The sequence below is a fragment of the Canis lupus genome, chromosome 3 (genome assembly GCF_011100685.1).
Source record: "Canis lupus familiaris isolate Mischka breed German Shepherd chromosome 3, alternate assembly UU_Cfam_GSD_1.0, whole genome shotgun sequence".
In the NCBI taxonomy this organism is placed as follows: domain Eukaryota; kingdom Metazoa; phylum Chordata; class Mammalia; order Carnivora; family Canidae; genus Canis; species Canis lupus.
This window is the reverse complement of record NC_049224.1, coordinates 52,677,603-52,702,207: the sequence shown is the minus strand read 5'-3', so window position 1 is coordinate 52,702,207 and position 24,605 is coordinate 52,677,603. Positions and strand designations below refer to the sequence as shown.

Sequence of the window (24,605 nt, the reverse complement as noted above, 5' to 3'; positions counted from 1 at the left end):
AAATGCAAAAACCTCAAACTAGTTAATTACTGGGAAAACAAGGCATTCTGTTACAACTAAGAAATGATTCTAGTTCACAACCACAGTGCAGGATGATCCCATTTCCTGAACTGCCACTGGTTGCTCTTGCTCAGCTTGGAGGCCCAGGCCTGGTGGTTGGCCAGATTTGTGTTCTGCGTACACTTGAGTCATAGAACATAAAATATGGTAATGACATCCATCCTACATCTCTGTAATCTGTAGATAATACAGATTTTTAAAAAAGATTTTTTAGAAGATTTATTTATTTTTTTGGGGGGTGGGGGAGAGAGAGAGAGATAAAGAGAAAGAGCAGGGGGAGGGGTTGAGGGAGACAAGTAGACTCCCTACCGAGTGGCGAGCCTGACACAGGGCTTGATCCCAGGACCCTGAGATCATGACCTGAGCCTAAACCAAGAGTCAGAGGCTTAACTGACCAAGCCACCCAGGCATGCCATGGTGAGCATTTTCTTAAGGGTTTACCTTAACCTGCTTCCCAATTCATGCCTATTATTTCTATCATACCAGTTGATCCTAAAAACCTTCCTTAAATTCTACCAGATTTACTGTTTTTTAAAAATAATAAGTCTCCACAAATTGAAGAGAAGTGATCATCTTAAGCAAGCCAGTTCCCAGACGAACTTCCTCTGTGAGTGTAGGGAGGAGAGGAAAGAGTATTTTAAGACCTTGGGACATGAAGCCATTTGCCAGCATGACACCACAGGTGCAAATCTTAGTGCAGAGGCCATGGCATTTGGAAAACAGAAGCATTTAAAAGAGATGAGGATTCATTTGGGGAATATAAATAATAGTGAAAGGGAATATAAGGGAAGGGAGAAGAAATGTATGGGAAATATCAGAAAGGGAGACAGAACGTAAAGACTGCTAACTCTGGGAAACGAACTAGGGGTGGTAGAAGGGGAGGAGGGCGGGGGGTGGGAGTGAATGGGTGATGGGCACTGGGGGTTATTCTGTATGTTAGTAAATTGAACACCAATAAAAAATAAAAAAAAATAAAAGAGATGAGGAGATTATGAGAGCAACAAAAAGCAAGCCTATAAAAATAACATCAACTGGACAACCCAGTATTACACAAGATTTAGATGTAGGATTTATAAAGGGTTTTGGTCAAAAAATTATGCATAGGGGGAGACAAGTGATCCAAGAAGCCAAATTCCTGGTTGCTCCCAGAGGGAAATTCAAAGAAAATTTAGTTTATAATATAAATTAAAAATAGAAACGTGCTGAGGTTAAACAGAAGAAATATGAATTCAGTCTCATATATGTATCTTCTGATCTTGTTTTAAATACAATATAATCTCAGAAAATGATGGAAGAATAAAATAAAATAATAAAATAAAATTTTTCTCTGGGCTGGTTACAGACTTCCCATGGAATGATGACACAGGTGGTTATCCAATCAGGCTACTAGGGGAGCTGCCCCACCTCTGTGTCCCCTGGCAAAGGACCCCTCGGCAGAGCTCTATCCTGGCAGCCAGAGGGCTTGATTGACATGAGGGCTCTTTTCAAGCACATTCCTTCCCATCACCTGCAGGAGCCAGGCTCATTTATCTTTGTGTCTCTCCCAGGGTACTCCACACACTTCCCCTTAGTAAATCTGAGAAGGCACAGATACACTTAAAAAATAATATACATCCACTTGACGGGATGAGTACTGTGTGTTATACTATATGTTGGCAAATCGAACTCCAATAAAAGAATATACAAAAAAATATACATTCTCAAATGAGTTGGGCTATAGCATGACTGCTGTTTGGTTACTGTCCTCTTTCCAGGTGATCCAGCACCATTCTCAGAGAAAATCCTGATGGTGCACATGTGTCCGTGTGTGTGCATGCACGTGTATGCATGAGAATAAGTGACTGTCTCAGGATTACCTGGCATATTCTCACTTCGGTGTAGGGTCAGTTGTGCATAGTGGGCATTTTACAATCTTTAATTTTATGACAATACCACCTACTGATAAAGCACTGTTTTCAATCAACTTTACAATAACACAACACCAGTGTTTATCGCATCGCATTTTTAGACACTTTTTACCATGGTGAAGTTTTGCTGTGTGTTTTCATTTGTTTATGAGTTACCTACAGATCACATGAAAAACTAAAAAAAAAAAAAAAAAAAAGAAAAGAAAAACCAGTGGGGCGTCTGGTTGGCTCAGTCAGTTAAGCCACTGCCTTTGGCTCAGGTCATGATCTTGGGGTCCTGGGATCGAGTCCTACATTGGGTTCCCTGCTCAGTGAGGAGTCTGCTTCTCCCTCTCCCTCTGCCCCTCCCCCTGCTTGTGTTCTCTTTCTCTGTCAACTAAATAAAATCTTTAAAAAAAAAACAATTAGAATGAGTGGAGTTAGTTACATGGTTTAGGTCAAGGAGGAAATATGGACCAAAACAATAGGGTATTTTGAAATTTATATAACCATATAAGCACTTAAGAGATGCTGGAAAGTGAACATGGAGGAATCTGCTTTACTCTGGGTCTGGCCTTTCAAGCAGAGCCTGGCAGCTTCCGCTTTTATCTCCTTAGAAGCCTGGTATCATGCTGTAAAGGAGCTAGGGCTCAACTACCCAATGAAGAGAGGTATCTCCTAGGGGGCCTAGAGACATAGAACTGAGCACTGTGTGCATTTTAAATTAGGGCACCACCAAACTGTCTTTCAAGACAGATGGACCAATTTACATTCCCAACAGTTTTGCATGGAAGTACCTGTCTTCCTCACCCTCATCAACAATTAGCATTGTCAATCTTTTACATTCTGGCCATCTTGATGGGTAAAATATGGGTATTTAACTTCAATTTGTGTTTTTAAAGATGGATCCAATCTGCGGTAAGCAAGTTTCTTACTTGAATTTGCATATTCTTGATTCATAGGTTTACTAGTCATTCATTTCTCTTATGTAAACTGTACCCTTTGTCCATTTTCCTGTTACATTTTTATCTTTTTCCAATCGATTTGTAGGTACTGTTCTTATCACTCCTACACCCATCATTTTCTATTATATGTTGCAAAGGCTTTCTCCCAGTTTATTGTATATTTTAATTTTATCTTATATAACTTTCTTTTTTTTAATTTATTTTTTATTGGTGTTCAATTTGCCAACATATAGAATAACACCCAGTGCTCATCCCATCAAGTGCCCCCCTCAGTGCCCGTCACCCAGTCACCCCCACCCCCTACCCACCTTATATAACTTTCATACCTTGTGGTTAAATTTGTTAGTTTCTCTCTCTCTCTCTTTTTAAAAGATATGTTTTTAAAAGTAATCTCTCCACCCAGCATGGGGCTTGAACTCATGGCCCCAAGATCAAGAGTTACACATTCCTCTGAGCCAGCCAGATTTAGGTGCCCCAAATTTGTTAGATTTTTCTACTAAAACCTTTATGTTTTACATTTTGTTTTAAAAGGAGTTATTCTAGCACCTAATCTTAAATATATTCTCCAATATTTCCTTCTATTATGCCTCTAGTTTTAAAAAATGTATTACCCTTAAATCCTCTTATTTTGTAAAAGGTGCAAAGTGAAGATCTAATTCATTTTTTCCTGCCACTTGACTTTACACCATAAATGGTTCATCCTTTCCCTACAGATTTCAACTGTCATCTTTTATACCACGTTCCCAATTAAATATTTAGATATTTTTCTTTTCTTTTTTTTAAAGATATTTTTCTATATTTTCTTTTCTTGATTCATTGATCTATTTGTCTATTCTTGTGCCAATATGACTCTGCCTTAATTAATATAGCTTTATGGACTATTTTGAGCATTGGCCCACAGTGTGGGCCTCCTTTTCTTTTTCAAAATTTTCTTGCCAGATTTTTGGCATTTTATTTTCCAGATGAATTACAGGATTAGCTTGTTCTGGGAAAATTTTGGGATTTCTAATTGGAAACACACCAAACTTATACATTATCTTGGGGAAAAATTGACATCTTTACAGTTTTTACTTATCCTATTAAAAAAACATGCTTTATCTCTCTGTTATTCAGGTATTTACATCCTACAGTAAAACTTTATAGCTTGTTTCACATTTTAATACTCAGTTTTTACTACACTAATTTGCATGCATCTCTACATTTTTAAAAAAGCTATTCTTAAAAAAAAAAAAAAAAAAAGCTATTCTTAGAGTTAGCATCTGGTCATGTTTTACTCCTAACTCCCTGAAAGCAGAGGCGATGTCTTCTGTACTAACACATATACTAGTTTATCCAATGTTGTGCCATGGCCAGTGATTAATAAATGGTTGTTATAAATAAACAAATATTACTAAGAAAGAAGCTAGACCACAACAAAATGTAGAGGCCAGCAGGTCCTTACCTTCTGAATCTATTTGTAACACCTGGCTAGCCTAACAGAATTGTCCAATGGGAAAGCCCACAAGGGAAAATCTGGACCTCCCTCTCACTCACGTCCCTACACACACACACACACACACACACACACTCACTCACTCACACTGCCTTCAGGCAGACAGAGCTCACACTAGCAAGGACAGATGGTTGGCAGGCTGTTTACAAAAGAGCTGGAAAAAAGCATACTAACGCTTATCTTTGCCCTCAATCTGTGGGTAACTAATCAATTCTTTCCTATGGGACCTGGGTTTTTAGATGATGTCAAACTACTTTATAGCCACTGAATCCAGACTTAGCTGTCATTCCCTCTGATTCTCACCAGCAGCCCTCCAGCAAACTGGCACAAGGTTGGCACACATATGGCATCAGAGACTGAGTCCCACCGCCACCCCTCCTTCCTAGCAGGTCCCTTCCAGTGAAACAGATGCTCAGCAGCAGTTACTCCTTGGCTAAAATTTTATGTTTGTTTCAGACAAAATGTTTTGGTTAAAGTAACACAATCCACCCCCCAACTAACTTGAGGAGGGACAATGCTGGGGTGCTCGCCAAATGGACAGGAGGTTGGAGGACCAGGCTCAAAGAGGTCAGGTTCCGGGAAAGAAACTGGGGCTGCTGCACAAATGTGCTGTTTACGCAGTCAGCAGCTCCCCAGGAGGCAATGCCCCAGGAATGGGCTGTCTTGAAGAAGGTAATTATGGGTGGGGTCAGGGCATCTCCATGCCATTGCCTGCATGCAATGGGAGAGAAGGACTTTCCCAAAAGGAAATGTGTGTGTGCTTGGAGAGGAAGAATGGATGTGGGGCACCAAGAAAGTGACAAATGTTCCCTACCAGGTCTTGGCCTAGCCTCATCTTTGCTTCAAGAGGCTTCTTCAGTGCCCCCGATATCCCACAAGCCTCTCCAAACTATCATATTCCCACCTAGTTCTTTCAAAGTCTCTTCTTTCTGTCCTTGGTCCCACCTCAGCATTTCCCATAATTCCCAAATGCATTAACTTTGAAGCTTTCGCTTCTCCTGTAACACAGTATAGATCACAAACAGGCACCTTACTTGCTCAAGTGGTGTTCTCTCTCACACACCCAGCTTTCTGAATGTAAACTTCATCACATACAAGAGTTTGTGCTGTTTCCTTTAAAAAAAGAAATCTAGAAAAGTAGAGTTTTTATGACTCCTGGTCAATGATTTTTACTGGCCTTACAGTAGCACATTTTGTGCAACCCATCACTTTGCCTCACTATTTTTTTGACGTAAGATTCCCATAACAGGAAATTAACCATTTTAAAGTGCACGATACTATGGCATTTGGTACAATGGGAATACTGCATAGTCATCACCTCTGTCTGGTTCCAGAACATTTCTTCATTCCCAAAGGAGACCTCATATGTGTTAAGCAGCCACTCATCATTCTTGCTTCCCTGTGGCCCCTGGCAACCACTTACCAGCTTCCTGTTCCTATGGAACTACATATTCTGGGTATTTTACATAAATGGAATCATTGAATATGTGACTATTTGTCTTGTGATTTTTCACTTAGCATAAAGTTTCAAGGTTCATCCATGTTGTAACATGGACCAGTACTTCATTCCTTTCTGTGTCAGAATAATATTTCATTGTATGCCTTACCTATCACATTTTCTTTATCCATTTATTAGCTGATGGACATTGGGTTATTTCCACCTGTTGGCTATTGTGTACAGTGCTGCTGTGCACATTTGATTACAAGTTTTTGTTTGAATACCTGTTTTCAGTCCTTTTAAATATATATCTAGGAGCAGAATTTCTGGGTCATGTGGTCATTCTATGCTTAAGTTTTTGTGGAACCTCCAAACTCTTTTTCATAGTGGCTGCACAATTTTACATTCCTACCAGCAATACACGAGGGGTTCCAATTTTTCCACATTCTCACCAACCCTTGTTTTTTTTTTTTTTTTTTTAATTTTGTTTTGAATTGTTATAGCCAGGGATACCTGAGTGGCTCAGTTGGTTAAGTGTCTGTCTTTGGCTCACCTCAGCTCAGGTCATGATCTCAGGATCCTGGGATTGAGCCATGTATTGAGCTCCCTGCTCAGTGGGGAGTCTGCTTCTCCCTTACCTTCTGCCTCTCTCATCCACTTGTGCACTCTCTCTCTCAAATAAATAAATAAAATCTTAAAAAAATTGTTATTACCATCCTAGAGATATTGAATATCCCTACTATTTTGACTCTAGGCCATGTCCTTCTACTGTATCTCTACTTCTGTCTTCAACATTTATCATAATTTATTTTTTATTTTTTTTATTTTTTATTTTTTTTCATTTATCATAATTTAAAAAATGAATTAGTTGACAAATAAATACATACAATCAGTCCTGTTCACTTCACCATGGCTATTACGGATGGAAAAAATCATATCAGAATAAAACTGGCAACAGTCAAAACTGCCTGTAGTATAATTTAACAAAATTATTGACAAAAGAATCCAGGTTTTTTTTTTAAAGAAGAAGATGAAGAATCCAGTTTTCATAATGGAATTTAGGCTTGCAAATTTAACCTAGAGAATTGCATTAGTGGCAATAACAGGCACAAAAGAACTTGCTACAACAGAAGCTATAGTCAGTAGCACATAATATGGACAAAAAACTGATTCCAAGCTTTGTTGTAAAATTTAAATGGAAAACAAACCTGATGAAGATAAGATCTGTGTAACAGTGAAAAATCATCATGGAATCAAATTGCTTCAGTAAAATTGTTCCAGAAAATATTCTCTGAAATGATTTAATGTTAGCCTAACTTTGATGAAAATATTTATATTTTATTTTATTTTTATTTTTATTTTTATTTATTTATTTATTTTTAAAAATATTTGTATTTTAAATGTCCTTGGGTTCAGCCCCTCCTGACTTTTCCCAATGGGAGTGCAAGTGGTTAGAAGTCAGCTCACACTCTCTTCCTGTATGTTCCTCCTTCCTGGGACCAACAAAGAAGATGGTATAAGCTGGGGGATAAGAAGCTGGGGATAGGAGAAGATCCATAATGCAGGGACCACTCAGGGTCTGTGGAGGGGTGGCTGGGCAGACCACTTGCTGAGGAACTCCAGGGAGGACACCTGAGCAGTCCTGCTTTTACTCTATAAGAAGGAAATAACAGGGCTCATGGTTTCATGGAGACAAAGGGAATGCAAAGGAAGAGTTACCATGCTCCAATTATCTGCAAAAATGAGATATAGGCCAAGGCCAAGGCTGCTGGAATCTTACTACAGCACAGAAATATCACTTTGAGTGAAACGTGGACCTCTCCGTTAGTGACTGTGGGCACATCAAGGAGGTTCAACTGGGCTTTTGAGCAGAGGAAGTCAGGGGTGTTTGAGATAGTCACCGTGGCTCTATCACCACGAATATATTGACCTCTTTCTTTGAACACAGAACATGATAAATTAAGCAGCCATTTTATCTATCTACAACACTTCACAATTTTTCTTTTCTTTTTTTTTTTTAACTTCACAATTTTTCAAAGTTCTTTTTGTTTATGATCTCATTTGCCTTTGATTAAGGTTTGTGAAATGGTAGATGTTGTTAGCCTCATTTTACTGCAGGGACTCAGAGGCCAGAGAGGTAATGGCTTGGCCCTGGTCACTAAGCTAACCAAGGTAGAGTTAAGACTTCAGCTGGGTCCTTGCCCACCGTGTCCAGTGTTTACTTGGATGATAAAATAGCCATGATGGGAACAAGTAGATGTTGTCATTACAGAGGCTCCTATGACTCCATTAGTCATCCTTTAAAAATATTAGAGTTATCTAGAACCAATAGGTTATTCACATATCTTAAATAGTTAACAGCCTCTAGCTTTAAAAATATATCAAATTATATATAATTTGGTATAATTGGGTGGCTCAGTGGTTGAGTGTCTGCCTTTGGCTCAGGTTGTGATCCCAGGGTCCTGGGATCCAGTCCTGCATCAGGCTCCCCACAGGAAGCCTGCTTCTCCTGCTGCCTATGTCTTTGCCTGTGTCTCTCATGAATAAATAAATAAAATCTTTAAAAAATAAAATAAAATAAAGTAAAATAAAAAGAAAATATTACCATTAGTGAACTCAGTACCAGATGGGAAGCCTCACAAGTCCACAGGCTTTGCCTTTGTTCCCTATGCTGGCTGCTTCCCTACAGGTGCAGGTCTGCCATTTTATATCTGCCCTTCATGTTTCCCTCTCTGTCAGCAAACCCCAACCAAAGGGACACTTCAATGACAGAGCCAAAAACAGGAGTTACACTGTCCTGGGAATCTCATCTTCAAGTTGATGACAGTGTCCTTGGCTGGCTTTGTGTCAAGCACCAGCCAGGAGCAAGACAGGTGCTGGGATAACTCAGGAGACATGGGCTCAGAACTCTTCCTCAGTTTCCATAGGAAATGCCCATCTCCAGCGACCCTCCACTCTGCTCAGAGTACACACTCAAATAAAGAAAAACAAATTTTCCATTTCAAGAAAAATATTTGTTCCACCAAGCAGAAAGATGACCTTTACTCAGGCCAAGAGATTTATTTTGAGAGGTCCATCCTTCATGGACCAGAAAGGCTTCAGGGCTGGCCTCTGGGACCCAACCAAAGACCCGTGACTGGGACAGCCTGGCCTTGGACTATGCATTCTTTTGGCTCTTAGATATTGAGTTTGACTCAATAGTGCCTGCCCTTGTAGGGTTCACAATCTGGGGGTGGAAGCACGTGAGAACAGACAACTACTGTCATGGAGAAGAGCAGGCACTGGGGTCAGAAAGTCAGAATGAGGTGATCTTATGAGGAGGTTTGGTCATGTGGCTGAGAAATACCAACTTAACTCAGTGCATGATGGGGAGTGTTGAGGACTGAATGTGCCCCCTCAACATTCACGTGTTGAAGTCTTGCACTGCAATGTAAAAGTGCAGGAGGGACCTTTGGGAGGTAAGCCAGTGTGGACAAGGTCATGAGAGTAGAGCCCTAAGATGAGACTGGTGTCTCTATAAGAGGAGGAGACACCAGACACCAGAGCTCTCCTCTCTGCCTGTGTTAAGACAGGGAGTCTAAGGCACTCAGAGAGTAGGGACGTTTCTGAACTTCTAATTCTAATCTCTGTGTCAAGGACAGAACGACATAACAGCTCTGAGTGATGACATCGCCCCCATTGTACAGATGAGGAAAACAGAGCCTTGATTTGCCTGAGTCACAGTGTCGGCACTAGGGGACAATTGTCTGGCTTCCTTTCAGAGCCTTTCTTACTGTGCCACAGCAACTCCCTCAACCAGAGGCTAAAATAACAAACAGTTTTGAGCCTGGTTTTTCCTGTTTGAGCATTTGTCTGAATGTTGTATTAAATAATGTTTCTCCCAATTGAGAACTGAATTTGTTAGAACTTCTCCTAGGTTTTCTTCACATACATTAGGCAAAAAACTGTTTCTTTGATTTTACAATGTTTTTCACAACTGTAACTGACTCCCTAATGTTAGTGAAGTTTTTTTGTGTGTGCAGGATATCCATCTGGAGGGTAATTAATTTGAATATTCACATTTGATTATTTCTAAGATGAGGCCAGGATGTTAACAAAATCATACTGAATGTCTCCCCAGAGGTAATGAGACTCAGGAGAGAGGATGGAGGCACTGTGGAAAGGCGAGAGGTGCCTGATTTGGGGAAGCATTTTTATCCTACATTAATGAGGGAGAATAAATTAATTAGGATGAGCATCAGTAGGCATGGGGGAAGGGCATGAACACAGGGAACAAAGCTTTGTGGCAGCTCCAGAAATCAGAAAACTGAGTTCCAGGCCTTCCTCTGTGTGTGTGTGTGTGTGTGTGTGTGTGTGTGTGTACACAAAAGGCAGATAAAGAAGCAGGGAAGGTGTAGAGCCCTCCGGAGATAAGGGGGACATTTCATAGATACTTATCCTGAATCCTGACTGCCAGAGCTTCCCCTTTACAGGCCTTGAGCCCAGGACCTCCCACTGCTTCTACCACGGACCCCCACAATTCCCTCTGTGCCCTGTGTCCCCTCATCCAGCCTGGCTGACCGGAAGCCAGCAGATCTGCATGAGCCCACCTCACTGGGCCTCAGCCTTCTCCAGACACAAAGCAGACTGTGCACTACACCGCCCTAGTCCTGCTGGGGAGGCAGGGAAAGGATTTCATCATTTGCTTCGGGCCTTTCATCTCAAAGTGGCAAGTGGCATATTCAGCTTCCCAAACACCCATTAATAGGCTCATCAGAAATCTGCTTTGTACACAGCATTTTCCCCCACTGGCGGCAAATACTTCTTCACAGCTGTCACACATTACATTTTCACTGTTGTTGCTAGAAATGTTCTATTCCTGAATTGCAGGATTCTGCACAGGAAAAATCCAGTGCAGAGATGTTTTGTTTCTGCCTGAGATGACCAAAAGTGGCCTGAGGAAACAAGAGAGAAGTCATCTTCTGTTCCTGGAACTGGTTTTTAAACACAGGACAGGTGCCAGCCACGGTGGCATATCGATGACCCACCCTGTGTCCTGTGTAAGCTATAAAACATGAATGTTAGAGAGAATAGGCACAGGAGTTACAGTCAAACCACTTAAGGAGAAATCACACTCTTTTTGCTTCAAGGAAAAATAAACTCAATTTTAAAGTTCAAAGAAAAGCAGTGAGAAACCCTGAGAATTGTATTCACATGTCAAATGCATCTGATCTCATTATTTTTCTGCTCCACAAACAGCTTCTAGGACTGGCCACACCCCTCCCTACGAAGATGAAAGCATGATCTTGTCTATCTCAGTCTGGTCTTGACACTGCTTTCAGAAGGTTGGTAGGTTGGTAGCTTATTAAGAGGCTCCAGGGTTCTACCTAACAAATACTATCCATGAAAGAGCTAGTTCTGCCAAGAGCCAGTAGGAGATTGTATTGTAGACTAGCTTGGCTCACCCACACTTTGCCCAAAATCTGCTCCTCCCTGGCCTCACCCTTCCTACTGCTAAATTATGGATTTGGAAAACTTGCTTGTGCTGAGTGAACAGGACATGTGCACAACATACTGAACACCTCTGTTTTGTCCCTGTTCCCCTACAGAGACCCCTCTCCTTTCACCCACACAGATGTCAACCACCTGCTCTTTGCCCAATCCAGGACAGCTTTTTTTTTTTTTTTTTTTTTTTTTTTTTAGATTTGATTTATTTGAGAGAGAAAGAGAGAGAGAACACACACAGCAGTGGGAAGGGGCATAGGGAGCTTGATGCAGGGCTTGATCCCAGGACCCCGAGGTCACAACCTGAGCCCAAGACTGACAGACTGAGCCACCCAGGTGCCCCCAGGATTGCCTCTTGTCTGGCTTCTCAGCCCAAGGCCACTTTAAAATCTGTGCCAGACCCAGGCAGGAGGGATGATGGAGGCTGAAAAGTCACATTGTATTTCCTACTATTCCCAGTTGGGGGAACCCAGACCATGTAATGTGAAGATCCACCTGGAATGCTCTTGACTTCTAAGAGTTAAAATGCTGGCATGCAAGTGACCCCAAGCATGTATCTTGCTTTACTTTCTTTTTTTTTTTTTTTTTTTTTTTTGCTTTACTTTCATATGCAGATAATAATTCACAAAATGGAAAGCTGTGACATTTGAAAAAAGAGGGGTTCTTAAAATATTTAATAAAAAATACGTTTCTTTTGTCAGTAATTATTTATATAATTACTAATAACTTGCATTTGAAACCTGACTCCATTCCTGTTCCCAGGGAGTTTATGATCATGAGAAGGTAAGAAAGAAATCATATAATGCTCTTCGGGCTCTGGAGATATTGGAACAAATAAATTTGCATTGGAAAACCCAGCACCAGACATGTTAACTCTCCCTAAATTCTCTAGAAGTTTAACAGATACACAGAAAAAAAAAATCATATTTGGAATCAAACAAGCATTATAAAGTTCATATGGAAAACTGAACAGGCTATAACTGCCAAGGAAAGCATGAAAAAGCAGAGTAGTGAGGGGGGATTAGCACCCCCCGCACTGCTTATAGTAAAACATATTTAAAAACTACAAATCTGCGAACGATATATATTCAGGATTATCGACAGAATGGAACAGACTGGAAATGTGCCTAAATACATCCAAGAAACTTAGCAAGAGAAAAAGGTGGCATTTCAGTAAGTGGGGTAAAGAGGGATTGTTCAATAAAGGGTGCTGGGTAAAGGATAGCCATCAGCAAAAAAATTAAGGTGGAGCTGCACTTTGCGCCAGGATACCTTCCAGAGAGACCATGCATTTCAAAACCAAATAGTACCATACATGTGCTAGAAAAAAGTGTGGAATTAAAAAAAGAATCATACAATGAAGGCCTTTCTGAGAAAAATTGAAATCCCCAAAGCCAAAGGAAATAATAAAAAAATTTGGCTATGCAAACATTAAAAAAAAAAAATTCTGCATGGCAAATACCACCAGAGGCAAAATCAGAAGAAAAAGGACAAACTGAGAACAAATATTTGCAACTCAGACCACAAAGGGCTAATGTCCCCAGCACATAAAGAGCTCTCCCAGGTGACTGGGAAAAAGACCAATGACCATCAGGAAAATGGGTGGTGGCTACCAATAGGCAGTTAATATGAATGGAAATAAAAATAGTTCTTAAATGTAAAAAAGATGTAAAGCCTCTTTCATAAGAGGAAACACAAATAAAATTCACAGCAGGATTTTTACCTACCAGACTGGCAAATATAAAAAAGTAGAACCCCTTCTGTTGGCAAGGTGTTGGGGAAAGAGAGGCGGGGCTTTCATGCAGGGCTGGTGGTGACAAGCTTGGGGGCGCTAGCCAACCATGTCTTCCAGGTACATGACCCTTGCACTCAGCAACTGTGTTTCCAGCTTATCCTACTTGGACACGTGTGCATCATAACATAAGCGTAAAATTATCTGTTATAGCATTGTGAAAGTAAAAGGCTAGAAACCAGTGAAGCCTCCGTCAGCAGACTGATGAAACAAACGGCTCTCCACTGTGGAATAACAAGCATCCAAGACGTATGTGGTGGAAGCATTTTGTACACTCATGTAGAAAAATCTCTTGGTGCTATTTCATCAAGAAAAGCAAGGTGCCCAAGAGTCTATGTATAGCATGCTACTCTGTGCAATGAAATGAAAAGCAACGTGTGTGTGTTTGTGTGTGTGTGTGTATAAGTGCTGTTTTTGCATGGAATAATCACAAAACTGTGAACACAGGCTAAAGGGACACTCAAGCCCACTGTCCACGAGGACAATGCTGCAGGAGAAAACCAGATCACACACTCTGCTGCTTGGGAGAACTTCCGGGAAACAGCTACTGCTGCTGCAGCAAGGTGAGCCCTGAGTTGAAAGTAAAAAGGAAATGATGGAGCTGCTCTGGAGCTCTCAAGGAGAGGAACACAGCTTCAAAAAGCTGAAAGAAGCCACTGTGGGTGGCTGTGCTTGAGCTCTGTTGAAATGGCCACCCTCTACGGCATGAGGATGCAGAAAAATATTTCCTCAAATATCAACAACTCCACCCTTGTGAAGACAACCTTTGTTCTTGTCCATACAACAAGACAGAGCACCACAAAACCATATAGGTGAGCATGTTCTAGAGAGTTCTGCTAAAGCAAAGTATCTCTTTGCAGGTGAAGGGAAAATGTGAAAGCGGCTGGCCTTGCTGCTTATAGTTATAACTGGACTATACTTATAACACATGACTTTGAAAACTGTGAAGGATGAAATGCATGTTTGGAGGCCTCTTGATTTTATTTCATATCAGTTTGAAACAGCTAGAAGAAATAAAGAGTTGAAAATTCATCCACATTCTCATAACCCTTATGAAACTAATAAGGGTTTCATTGTTGTTTCCTTTTTATTTTCCCTTCTATCTATTTGAATATAGGATATTTATATAGTCATAATAATAACATACAGATATATAATTTTGTCTTCTGCTTTTTTCCCCACTTAGACCCTGCTTTCTCATACACATGGTCACTACCCTAAGTTCTAGATGACCATACAAAATTCTACCCTGTACATCTACCCTGTACATCAGGGTAGAATTACACTTTGGGGAGCAAACATCTGTGTAGCACCTTCTATGGGCACATTACATAATCTGACTCACCCCTTACAGCAAATCTTACTGTTTGGAACCACCCCTTTGTTTATGGACCAGGAAACCCAGTGTCCAAAGATATAGTAAGCAGTAGGCCCTGCCTTTGAACCCCATGGTGTGTCTGACCTGACACATCCTGCATCACACCGCTGGTGCCTCCAGCATGTGATATGTCTGTGCCCATGTCTACTACCATAAACAATGCTGGTGGAATATCTCCCCATATTTCGTTTTTCCCTTTCCAGATTTCTTTTTTCATTTTTGTCAACCTATGTGTCCAGAGTCCAACGAGATGCTCCCTGACCCCTCTCCCCTCCCAATTCCTGCTTCTGAGAGACAAATATTTTCAAGTCTTTTATGGTCCCTGTCATCCCACACCTGCCTCTATATTTCTGGATGCCATGTGTGGCCTGCTGGTCCTTGCCTGCCAATTTCTGTATCACCTACTGCATCTCCCATTATAGAGGCTGTTGGCTCTTTCCCACTGCCCAGAAAACACACATTGTTTCCTCCTTCCCTCTTCTCAACCTCCTTATGACAATACCTTTGGTTACGTTAATGCCTGGGTGGCTCAGTGGTTGAGCGCCTGCTTTAATGCCTGGGTGGCTCAGTGGTTGAGCGCCTGCCTTCCCGGATTCCTGTGTTCGAGTTCACTGCATGGAGCCTGCTTCTTCCTCTGCCTGTGTCTCTGCCTGTGTCTCTGCCTCTCTCTCTCTCTCTGTGTGTGTGTCTCTCATGACTAAATAAATAAAATCTTAAAAAAATTTTTTTCAGGGTTCAGATGATTCTGTAAATGTCAGTCACAACTAAGTCACGTGCTGTACCTGGTTTTTTTTTTTTTTTTTTTTTTTTTTTTTTTTTTTTTGTAAAGCTCTATATTTCTTCCAGGTTATCACTTTTGCATTCCCTCATGAGCTCAGCATCCCAATCACCAGCTTATTTCCAAACTCTGTGGGACACGACGTTTCTGCACAAAGGCTTCAGGCCATCACTGATTTCACTTTCTCCTAAGGACACCGTCTGGGGAGCCCTTCCTCTATCCTGTGAGGCCCCTCGTCTTCTTCCTGCATCTTGGGCCCCATGGCCAATCTTCCTTGGCTTCCTTCCTTCTTGTGGTGGAGGATGGCTGGCTTTTACTTAGCCTCTTGAGAAAAAATGAATTTGGGGATTAAGAAAGCCTTTTTTTTTTGAGACCAACTCCCCATATCTGCAAATGCCTTTCTTCTACCTTCACACTAACTAGGGTGAGTTTGGCTGGTATGGAATTCTAAGTGAGAATCCATTTTTACCTCAGGATTTTGAAGGCCTTGCTCCACTGTCCCCCAGCTTCTGGTCTCCTGCTGACATCCAGAGTCATTCTGACGCCTGATCCTCATGTGTCTCCTGACCTGAGAGTCTGGCGATCTGGCTTTGTTGTCAGGATTCCAAAACATCACCAGGAGCCTCTGGTGGGTCTTTTTCATTATCTGGGCTAGGATTTCAGAAGCTCTTTCAATCTGGGGTTTTAGGCCCCACACCCCCAGGCCAGCTAGGGGATGTTTCTCTGATAATTTCTTTTCCTCTGCTTTCTCTAGCCTCTTTCTAGAACCACTATTATTTGCATATTAGATTTCTTAGGACTGACCCTCTGATTTCTCTTTCACTTGCCATCTTTTGTCTGTTCATTCCACTTTCTAGAAGAGAGCCTCAATTTTATCTCTAAATCCCTCTATCAACCTTCTTCATTTGTGCTCCAAGAGCTCTTCCTGTTCTTGGAATGCTCCAATTTTAGTCTCTTCTTGCCACGCAGATGTGTACCTTCTCTGCTCTCCAAGTATGCTCATTACAGGTTTTCTTAACTTTACTTTGGCTCATTTCACTGTGTTTCCTCCACTTCCTTTCTTCTGCGTGCTTTAGATCTGTCTCTCATGTTTCTAGGCTCTCCTTCTATGCCCGGCGACTCCTGGTTGTCTGCTCCTACCAAAGGGTGAGGCCCTAAAAGTAGATCCACAGCTAGCTGACTACATAGACCCACATCCTGCCAACCTGTGGGTTCCATCCTCTCTGTTAGAGGACCCTCAAATAATAGTGACTCTGGGACTCTTCTCCTGAGCACCGTGGTCAGTCTTCTCAGAGGGGAAGCCTCCTATCTCCTTGGGGAACCTGGCATGGCTGGGGCCTTCCACATGCGTCTTTATGGCCCTGGTGCCTCTCTCCCACTCTTAACCTACCCAGGCAGAGGCAGAGCCATCACCTGGCTGTGTGAGTGGAGAGGAGGCTGGGGGCCTTCCCACCAATCTGTTTGTTTTCAGATATGTTTCCCACTCCATCCTCACAGGTACCAGGAACCTCTGGTTCCTGAGGCCTCAACTCAACTCTGTTCTTGTAGGGTTCCCACACTGCAGGTCTGGGTTTCCGCCTTCTCTGCTCTTCTATGTTAGTTTCTGCTTGTTCATTTGCTTTCCACCTGCCTGCTCTTATCTCCTCTTCTGTTCTCGATGTTCTTGAGAATTTGTGCCTTTCTACTCTTTGGTATCACATTAGTGAGGATTCAGGAAGTGGTGACTATAAACGTGTGTTGAATCTACTACTTTTAATCAAGGCTTTTAGCTTTTCTTTGTGTTTAAATGATTCCTTTGGCTTAAATTCATCATAGTGGAATCAACATTTTTGTTCCTTTATTTATGATCTGTGTATTCATCTATTCACCCAATAAGCATTTATGAAACACCTGTTATGTGCTGGATACTACACTGGGCAGTGAGGACACAGGTACAGGGAAAAGAACAGGGATTATGGGATCAGAGGAAGCAGGGTCCAGTCTCAGTCCTGACACTCTGCGATGCTACTCTGCGATGCTGAGCAACTCAACTCATTTTGTTGAGTCACATTTACTCATTAGTTAAAAACTGAAACACGGAGGTCGGGTGAGGAATAATGACACCTATTTCTTTCTTTCTTTTTCTTTTTCTTTTTTTTAAATAGCTTCTGTGTTATTTTATTTTATTTATTTTATTTTTAAGATTTTATTTATTTATTCATGAGAGACGGGGGGGGGCGGGGGCGGTGCAGAGACACAGGCAGAGGGAGAAGCAGGCTCCATACAGGGAGCCCAATGTGGGACTCGATCCCGGGTCTCCAGGATCACACCCTGGGCTGAAGGCAGCGCTAAACTGCTGAGCCACCCAGATGCCCCACAAATGTGCTTCTGTTATGGAAGTCCCATATGCAACGAGACAACACAGAAGAGACAAACAATTTTGTCTCTTCTAAAGAGAGAGACTTCCCAGCTAAGGGACAGTAGCTGAACTTCCCAGCTAAGGGACAGTAGCCACCCAAGTAATGACAGTCTTTGTTATTATTGTTGCTGTGAACAGTAACTTAGGTCACAATTTATCATGGGATGCAGACTAATTAAAAATTTTAATGCAAACGAATGTGCTTATTTTTTTAAGATTTTATTTATTTATTCATGAGAGACACAGAGAGAGGCAGAGATACAGACAGAGGAAGAAGCAGGCTTCCCGTGGGGAGCCTGATATGGGACTTGATCCCAGGACCCTGCGATCACAACCTGAGCCAAAGGCAGACCCTCAACCACTGAGCCACCCAGATGCCCCACAAATGTGCTTCTGTTATGGAAGTCCCATATGCAACGAGACAACACAGAAGAGAAGCACTGACTGAGTATGGAGGAGGACATCCAGGGAGGCTTCCCCCCCAGAGGTGCTATCTGTGTGCTCTCAAATAAGGAGGCTGTACAAAGGTGTAGAAGGACCTCAGATAGAAGGATTGGCAAGTGTTAAGACCCAGGCAGGAGAGAAACATAGGGTGACCCAATGTGTTTAGAACACGAGGCACAAGGACAAGGAACCAGGCTGATGCTGGACCTCACCCTACAGGCAGCTTAAAGCGGGGCCCTGACATGCTTAGATTTGTGCTTCAGAGGATATTTTAGCAGCCTGTGAGGTGAACTAGAAGGGGCAGAGAATAGAGATGAGGCTATGGTGTCAGTCCAAACAAGGGATGGAGGTAGAAGCAATGGAATGAGGACGAGATGCAGATTGAGAAGGTTCAGCTTAGGAGGCAGTGACTTTTGTGGCTATTCCACCGACACCATCACCACCACCCTACCACTACCCCAGACACAGGGTATGTCTTCTGAAGTTAGGCCTAGCCATGAACCTTGCTTTAACCAATGAAATGGAAATGAAAATGACCCAGTGTCACTTCTGGGTAGCAGCCATTAAGAGCCAGCATGTGAGTTGTCTCATTCCTTTTCCTGCCCGTGGATGTACATGCTGAGGTGACACCTCCATCGGCTGGGGCCTAGTGAGAATACAATCAGCAGAGCCCTCCCACCAGTCAAAGTAAAGGTGTAGCATGAGTGAGAAGTAAGTGTTTGTGGTTTTAAGACACTGGAATGATTTAGGATAGATATTAGCCTATCTTGACTAATACTGTGTCCAACTTAATTTCATGCTAATAATATGAGAATATTGCCAGATTTTCCTCTGAGTATCAAATAATACTTCATTTTTAGAAATTTCATTGTTACCAAGGCTGAACATTATTTGGTGTTTACTGATAGTATTTCATCTTGTGAAAATTATCTAGGTGTATCCTATACTCACTTGTCCATGGCAGTCTCATCAATATTCAAATATACTTGCATGAACTCGTATATTATGCCCTTTGTCATTTTCACCACCAATCTAGCTATTATTAGTATAAAATTAGCTCCAGGGGTGCCTGAGTGGCTCAGTTGGTTAAGTGTCCAACTCTTGATTTCAGCTCAGATCATAATCTCAGGGTCTTGGGATCCAGCCCTGAGTTGGGCCCTCTGCCCTATGGGGAGTCTGCTGAGGATTCTCTCTCTGCCTCTGCCCTTCCCCACCCCTGTTCGTGTACACACACATGTGCATGTGCTTTCTCTAAAATAAATCTTTAAAAAATAAAAATAGCTCTGATAATAGCAGCTATGCTTACTGAAGTCTTACGCATGCTCAGCATCCTATAAATCATTTCATATGCTGTCTCTCCTTATCCTCATACCAAACCTATGAAGTACTATAACCCCCATTTTACAAGTGAGGAAGTAGAAACTTGGTAAGGTGGGGTCGCCCAGCCAGTGGGGGGCAGAGTCAGAGCTCCTGGGTGTGGCGGGGTCGAGGGAGGCTAACTTCCCCTCCCCAAGCACCTCTGCCGTCCCCTTCACAATCCTGGTACAAATTTCATCCAGTCTGGTCTTCTCAGCCAATTCAATCAGTTTCCTGTCTTCCTCCTTCCTTCCTCAGCTCTTCTGTTCTGGTGTGGACCAGTTTCTTTGGTGGCTCTAAGCTGACTTCTTTCCTCACCCTTTGCAACAGTCAGCCTCAAAGTCCCCTTGTCATTCTGGTGCAGCTCAAAGGCCTCTGGTTGGCCCTCACCATTCCTTTCTGTGGTTGATGCCTTCCTTCTCTGGCTTCTATGACACTCAAGGCTCCTGCTTCTCCTCTGAACCTGTCTTACTGCCTGTCTCTGGCTCCCTCACTGGCTCTTCCTCCTGCCCTAACCTGCCATGGGCCACCAATCCTCAGTCTCTCTCCTGCTCTCTGCTTTCGTATCCCGGGCTGGCAGCTGATCTGGAGCCTGGCCTTCAGCTCATACAGGAGCTCTGCTGCCACATTGATGCCTGCCCACCTGCACATCCCACAGAGTGTCCAAAACTAAACCACTTTCTCTCAGAAAGCAGCTTCCCTGTGACTTCTCTATTTCTGTTCACCAATCTATTCTCTCTGCTGTTCAGCAACCTTAACATTATCTGTGATTCAGCCCTTTTTGCCAACACCCAAGGACATTCCATTATCCACCACACCTAACTGATTCCCATTCTTTCCTAATGACACAAGTGCTTATGGGATCAAATCCAAACTCTTCCTTTCTGGAAATTTGAGCCCCCATGTGATCCTGACCTCTTTCTCTCCCAAAGACCAGGGCTTTCTGCTATAATCAGACAGCTCTTGTCACACCACCTCCTGACATAGGGGCTTGGCAATGGACTGGCCAGGAAGCAGCTGTGGAGACCAAGCCAGTGATGGGGCTAGAGCACAGAAGCAAACAAAACCAAGGGCACAGTGAGCAAAGGGCAGAGAGGGTGGCAGGTCCAAAGGCCACACAAAGAGCATCAAGAAGATCTTTAGGAATCACAAGAGAGCTGGTCTGAGTCCAGCCACATGAAGATCTGAGGATCTGGGGGCATGGGACTAGGAGCAGAGTGGCTTCGAGGTCAGGGCAAACCAGTGATAATGAGAAAATGTGCCAAATCCTTACCCAAGCAGGCTGGCTGGAAGGCTGACAGGACAAAGAAAGAAAAGTGGGTAGATGAGAAGTGCTGGCCTGGAGAGCAAAGTTGGTTTTCTATCAGAAGTGTTGGCTCTTGCTCACACTGACCTCTCTACCTTTACCCATATCGCCCCACTCATCCAAGTCAACTCATCTCACAGGGTCACTCAAAACCTCAACATCCAAGCCTCCACAGTACTATCTCCCTTTTTCTCTAAATTCTTTTAGCGTTTAACTGAATTGTTCATTCTGACACTTCATCACATGGGTTCCTACCAAAGGTATCTACAAACATTAGTGTACACTGAGTGTGTGCAACATAGCAGCCATAGAGAATTCAGAAAATCTTAAGACAGTCATCCTCCTTAAGCCTCTCAGAATAGAGCTGATCCAAAAAGAAATACACACATGGAAAGATATTGTTTCTCTTCCTGTCGTCAGGTAGGAGCCATAGGGACAGCACAGGGTCAGGGCTGGAGAGTTATGGGAAGAGCCAGCATATGAGGCAACCTTGAGGGATGGACAGGATTTTGATGGACATGGAAGGTGGAAATATGAGAAAAAGGATTATGTGTGTATGAGAGGGGATGAGTGTGATGGCCACATGTGAAGAGACTGGAAGAGCAGGGTACTAAAGATTAATTGTCTAAACTCAAAAAATATAGAGGTCTACTTATTCACTGAGAGGAATTTCCCTTATTGAAATGCTGAGGAAGGAGAAGTCCCAACTGTTATGGCTTGGCAGATTTCAAATAAAAAAAAATATATATATATATACACACACATACACACAATTTCTTAGTTCATATTAGTAAGGAATTAGTTTTCAAGCTTTTGTGATCTGGCTGAAAACACCAGTTCAGGGTCTTGCCAGCTGGTGCTACAAGTCACAGAAATGTCAGGTTGGTTGTGGCAATGGCATTAGTAGCCAGCAGAAAGGTGGAAAAATACACAACCTGCTGCTTCTCATGGATCTCTCCCTTCCCAGGAGGCCACAGATAGTTCTGGATCAACCACTGTCCTCCAGGCAAGAAGGCTTCCCAAATGTTCTGGGTGATGGCCTCTTTTAATGGTTACCTCAGAAGGGAAGCTGTTTGGCTGACCTAGAGCCCTCACTCCATGATTAGAAACTGGCATGAGCACAGGATTGGGGTGGTTCAAAAGCTGCCACAAGAGCTGACTCATTTCCGTGGATCATGGAGAGACTGCACCACAGGCAGCCATGCTGGGCAGATGAATAGTTCATAGGAGCACACGGCCCTGGTGGCAACAGGGAGGGCACTGCATCCAATCACATGAAACATCAATTCGTCAAGGATTATCTTTTTGTAGCAGTAAAAGCTTCGTTTCCTAGGACTTCATGGAGTGGCAGATCTCCTTTAGAAACCCCAGAAAATTCCTTCCTTGAGTGAATATTCTGCTACCTGGTAGATTGTGATCCTAAGGCCCAGTGCCCTGGACAGACTCCATCTGCAGGGAGGTTATTCTTGAGGCTGCTGAGGAGGAGCAGACTTCCTGCATTTGTGCCTCAGATGAGGACAAACTGCAGTCAGCTCGCTCTTCACCACAGTGCTGCATGGAAGCAGTGATCCCACTCACTCACCCTCTAGAAAACCGTCCATGTTACTGTCCTAATTATACTGTATCAGTAAAGTAGACACTGTTCTGGGACACCTACGTGGCTCGGTTGGTTGAGCATCTGACTCTTGATTTGGGCTCAGGTCTTGAACTTGGGGTCGTGAGTTCAAACTCACAATGGGCTCCACATGGAGCCCACTTAAAAATGTTATAAAAATTAGATATTGTTCTATAGTATAAAGTGAACTATCTGTCATAATGAAGGGAGATGTGCCAGGCAGGCAGTGGGCAGAGAAAAAGAACAGCTTAGAATTTCTCCATAGCCTCGGCCTGGTCATCTTAATTCAATACAAGTGGCCTCAAGGATGATAGCACTTTCCTCCTGGCCTCCTGCTGGACAGGTGACCTGCTAGGGCAGAGACCGTGCAGTTGGGCAACATTTGAGAGTTAAATTAAACCTGGATCCTGGTGAACTAACTACTTGCACCTAAATGCATACCCATTTATAAAAACCTCACTATCTGAGGGCAGAAGACAGTGAGTAACAGACAGAGGGACCAACTCACCCCTGTTTGGTACTTCCCTGGTTTTAGCACTGAAAGCCCCATGTTCTACAACCCATCAGTTCTGGGAAAACTGGGTTGTTTGGTTAGCGTGGGCACGGAAGACAGTGTCCTGGGCTTAGTAATTCTCACCTTGACAATTTGGGTTTGGGTCATTTCATTAGAAACACAAGCAATTTTAAGACGAAGTTGTCTGAAAACGTGACCTCATTCATGCTGACCATCAATAATTGGTCCTAGTAAAGATGATTTTGAATATTTCATCCTTCAAGAGTTCTTTTACAATGTAGATTTCCAGGTGAGTGTGCTCTGAAGGTTTGGTGCCTACAGAAGGAGCGCACTGGGAGCACTACAGATCGACTTATCAATTGTTAATGGCTCACCACAAGTATCTAAGGAAATACTTGCACAGTTCTTACAATGGGTAACATTAGGTCAGTGGAATTAAGACACTTGGCAATTAGGAGTTTATCCTATAAAAAGCACAAAGCTGTAGTGTTCAGCCAAGGAGGAAAGGATCAAAATCTGATCTGGAATGTGTCTGTGAACAAGAGGGAATTAAGAGGAATTTAAGCCCCAAATAATGAAATTCTTCTCAACTTGAACTCACTATAAATAAGCTGCTCTGGCTCCAGAATTTCCCAGAAGGGGCCCAGGGGCAGCAATCTGACTGGAAGGGAGTGTGCGAAGCTGCGTTTACACAGTGTCTTGTTGAAGACTGCACACATCAGTTGTCTGTACCCAAGCCCCTCACCCTAATGTCTCCTCTGGCACTGCTGCTGCAAATGGGCAGCCTTACAAGAGGAAGCAAGGAAGGAAAATGCGAGGAGTGGAGGGTCTCCAATAACTCAATATTGCACTATCAGAGTGATCTGAATTAGTGCTTTTCTCTGTAGTGTACTTCTAATTAATTAATTAATTTAAAATATTTGATATTTTAATATTAATTAAAGTCATTATTAGATATTTAAAATATTTAAATATTTAAATATCAATAATATTAAAATATTAGATATTTAAAATATTAGATATTAGATATTTAAAATCTCTCTCTCTCTTTTAGAGAGAGAGAGTGAGAATATACTCGAGCAGGAGGAGGGGCAGAGGGAATGGGAGAGAGAATCTCAAGCAGACTCCCTGTTAAGCATGGAACCCAACGTGAGGCTCAATCTCATGACCCTTAGATCATGATCTGAACCAAAGTCAAGAGTCAAGACTCTTAAATGACTGAGCCACCCAAGTGCCCCTCTAATTATTTAATACATCCTTGGTACACAAAAATTGTGTATCTTGCACATCTGTGACAAATACAGTATTTTTATATATAGAATCAGGCTTTTATTGAGAGAATAAAAGAAAAATGAATATTTACTGTTAGGAAGTAGAAGATGTAAGAAGCAAGAGGGATGGAACTGATACCGTTTGAGAGAAAAATCAAAAGCAGATCTGCTCTGCTGTCTCAGAAATAATTAGCATAGTTGTGCAAAAACCAACAAAAAAGTGCCTCTAGAAAGTACCTCTTTTTCTATAATGAAAAAGTTTTTAGAAATAATCCTTTTTGGGGTACCTGGGTGTCTCAGTTGGTTCCAAGTGTCTGACTCTTGATTTCGGTTCAGGTTGTACATGATCTCAGGGGGGTGAAATCGAGCCCCGAATTGGGCTACACAATGGGAGCCTCTTAATATTCTCTCTCTCCCTCTGCCCCTCT

At 42.4% G+C, this 24,605-nt stretch overlaps 1 protein-coding gene across 2 annotated transcripts in view; it reads right to left on the bottom strand.

Annotated features, from left to right (window-relative positions):
• The window catches only part of ABHD2 (abhydrolase domain containing 2, acylglycerol lipase), a 103,534-nt gene that overhangs the window by 43,709 nt on the left and 35,220 nt on the right, over positions 1 to 24,605 (bottom strand). The window lies entirely within an intron of this gene.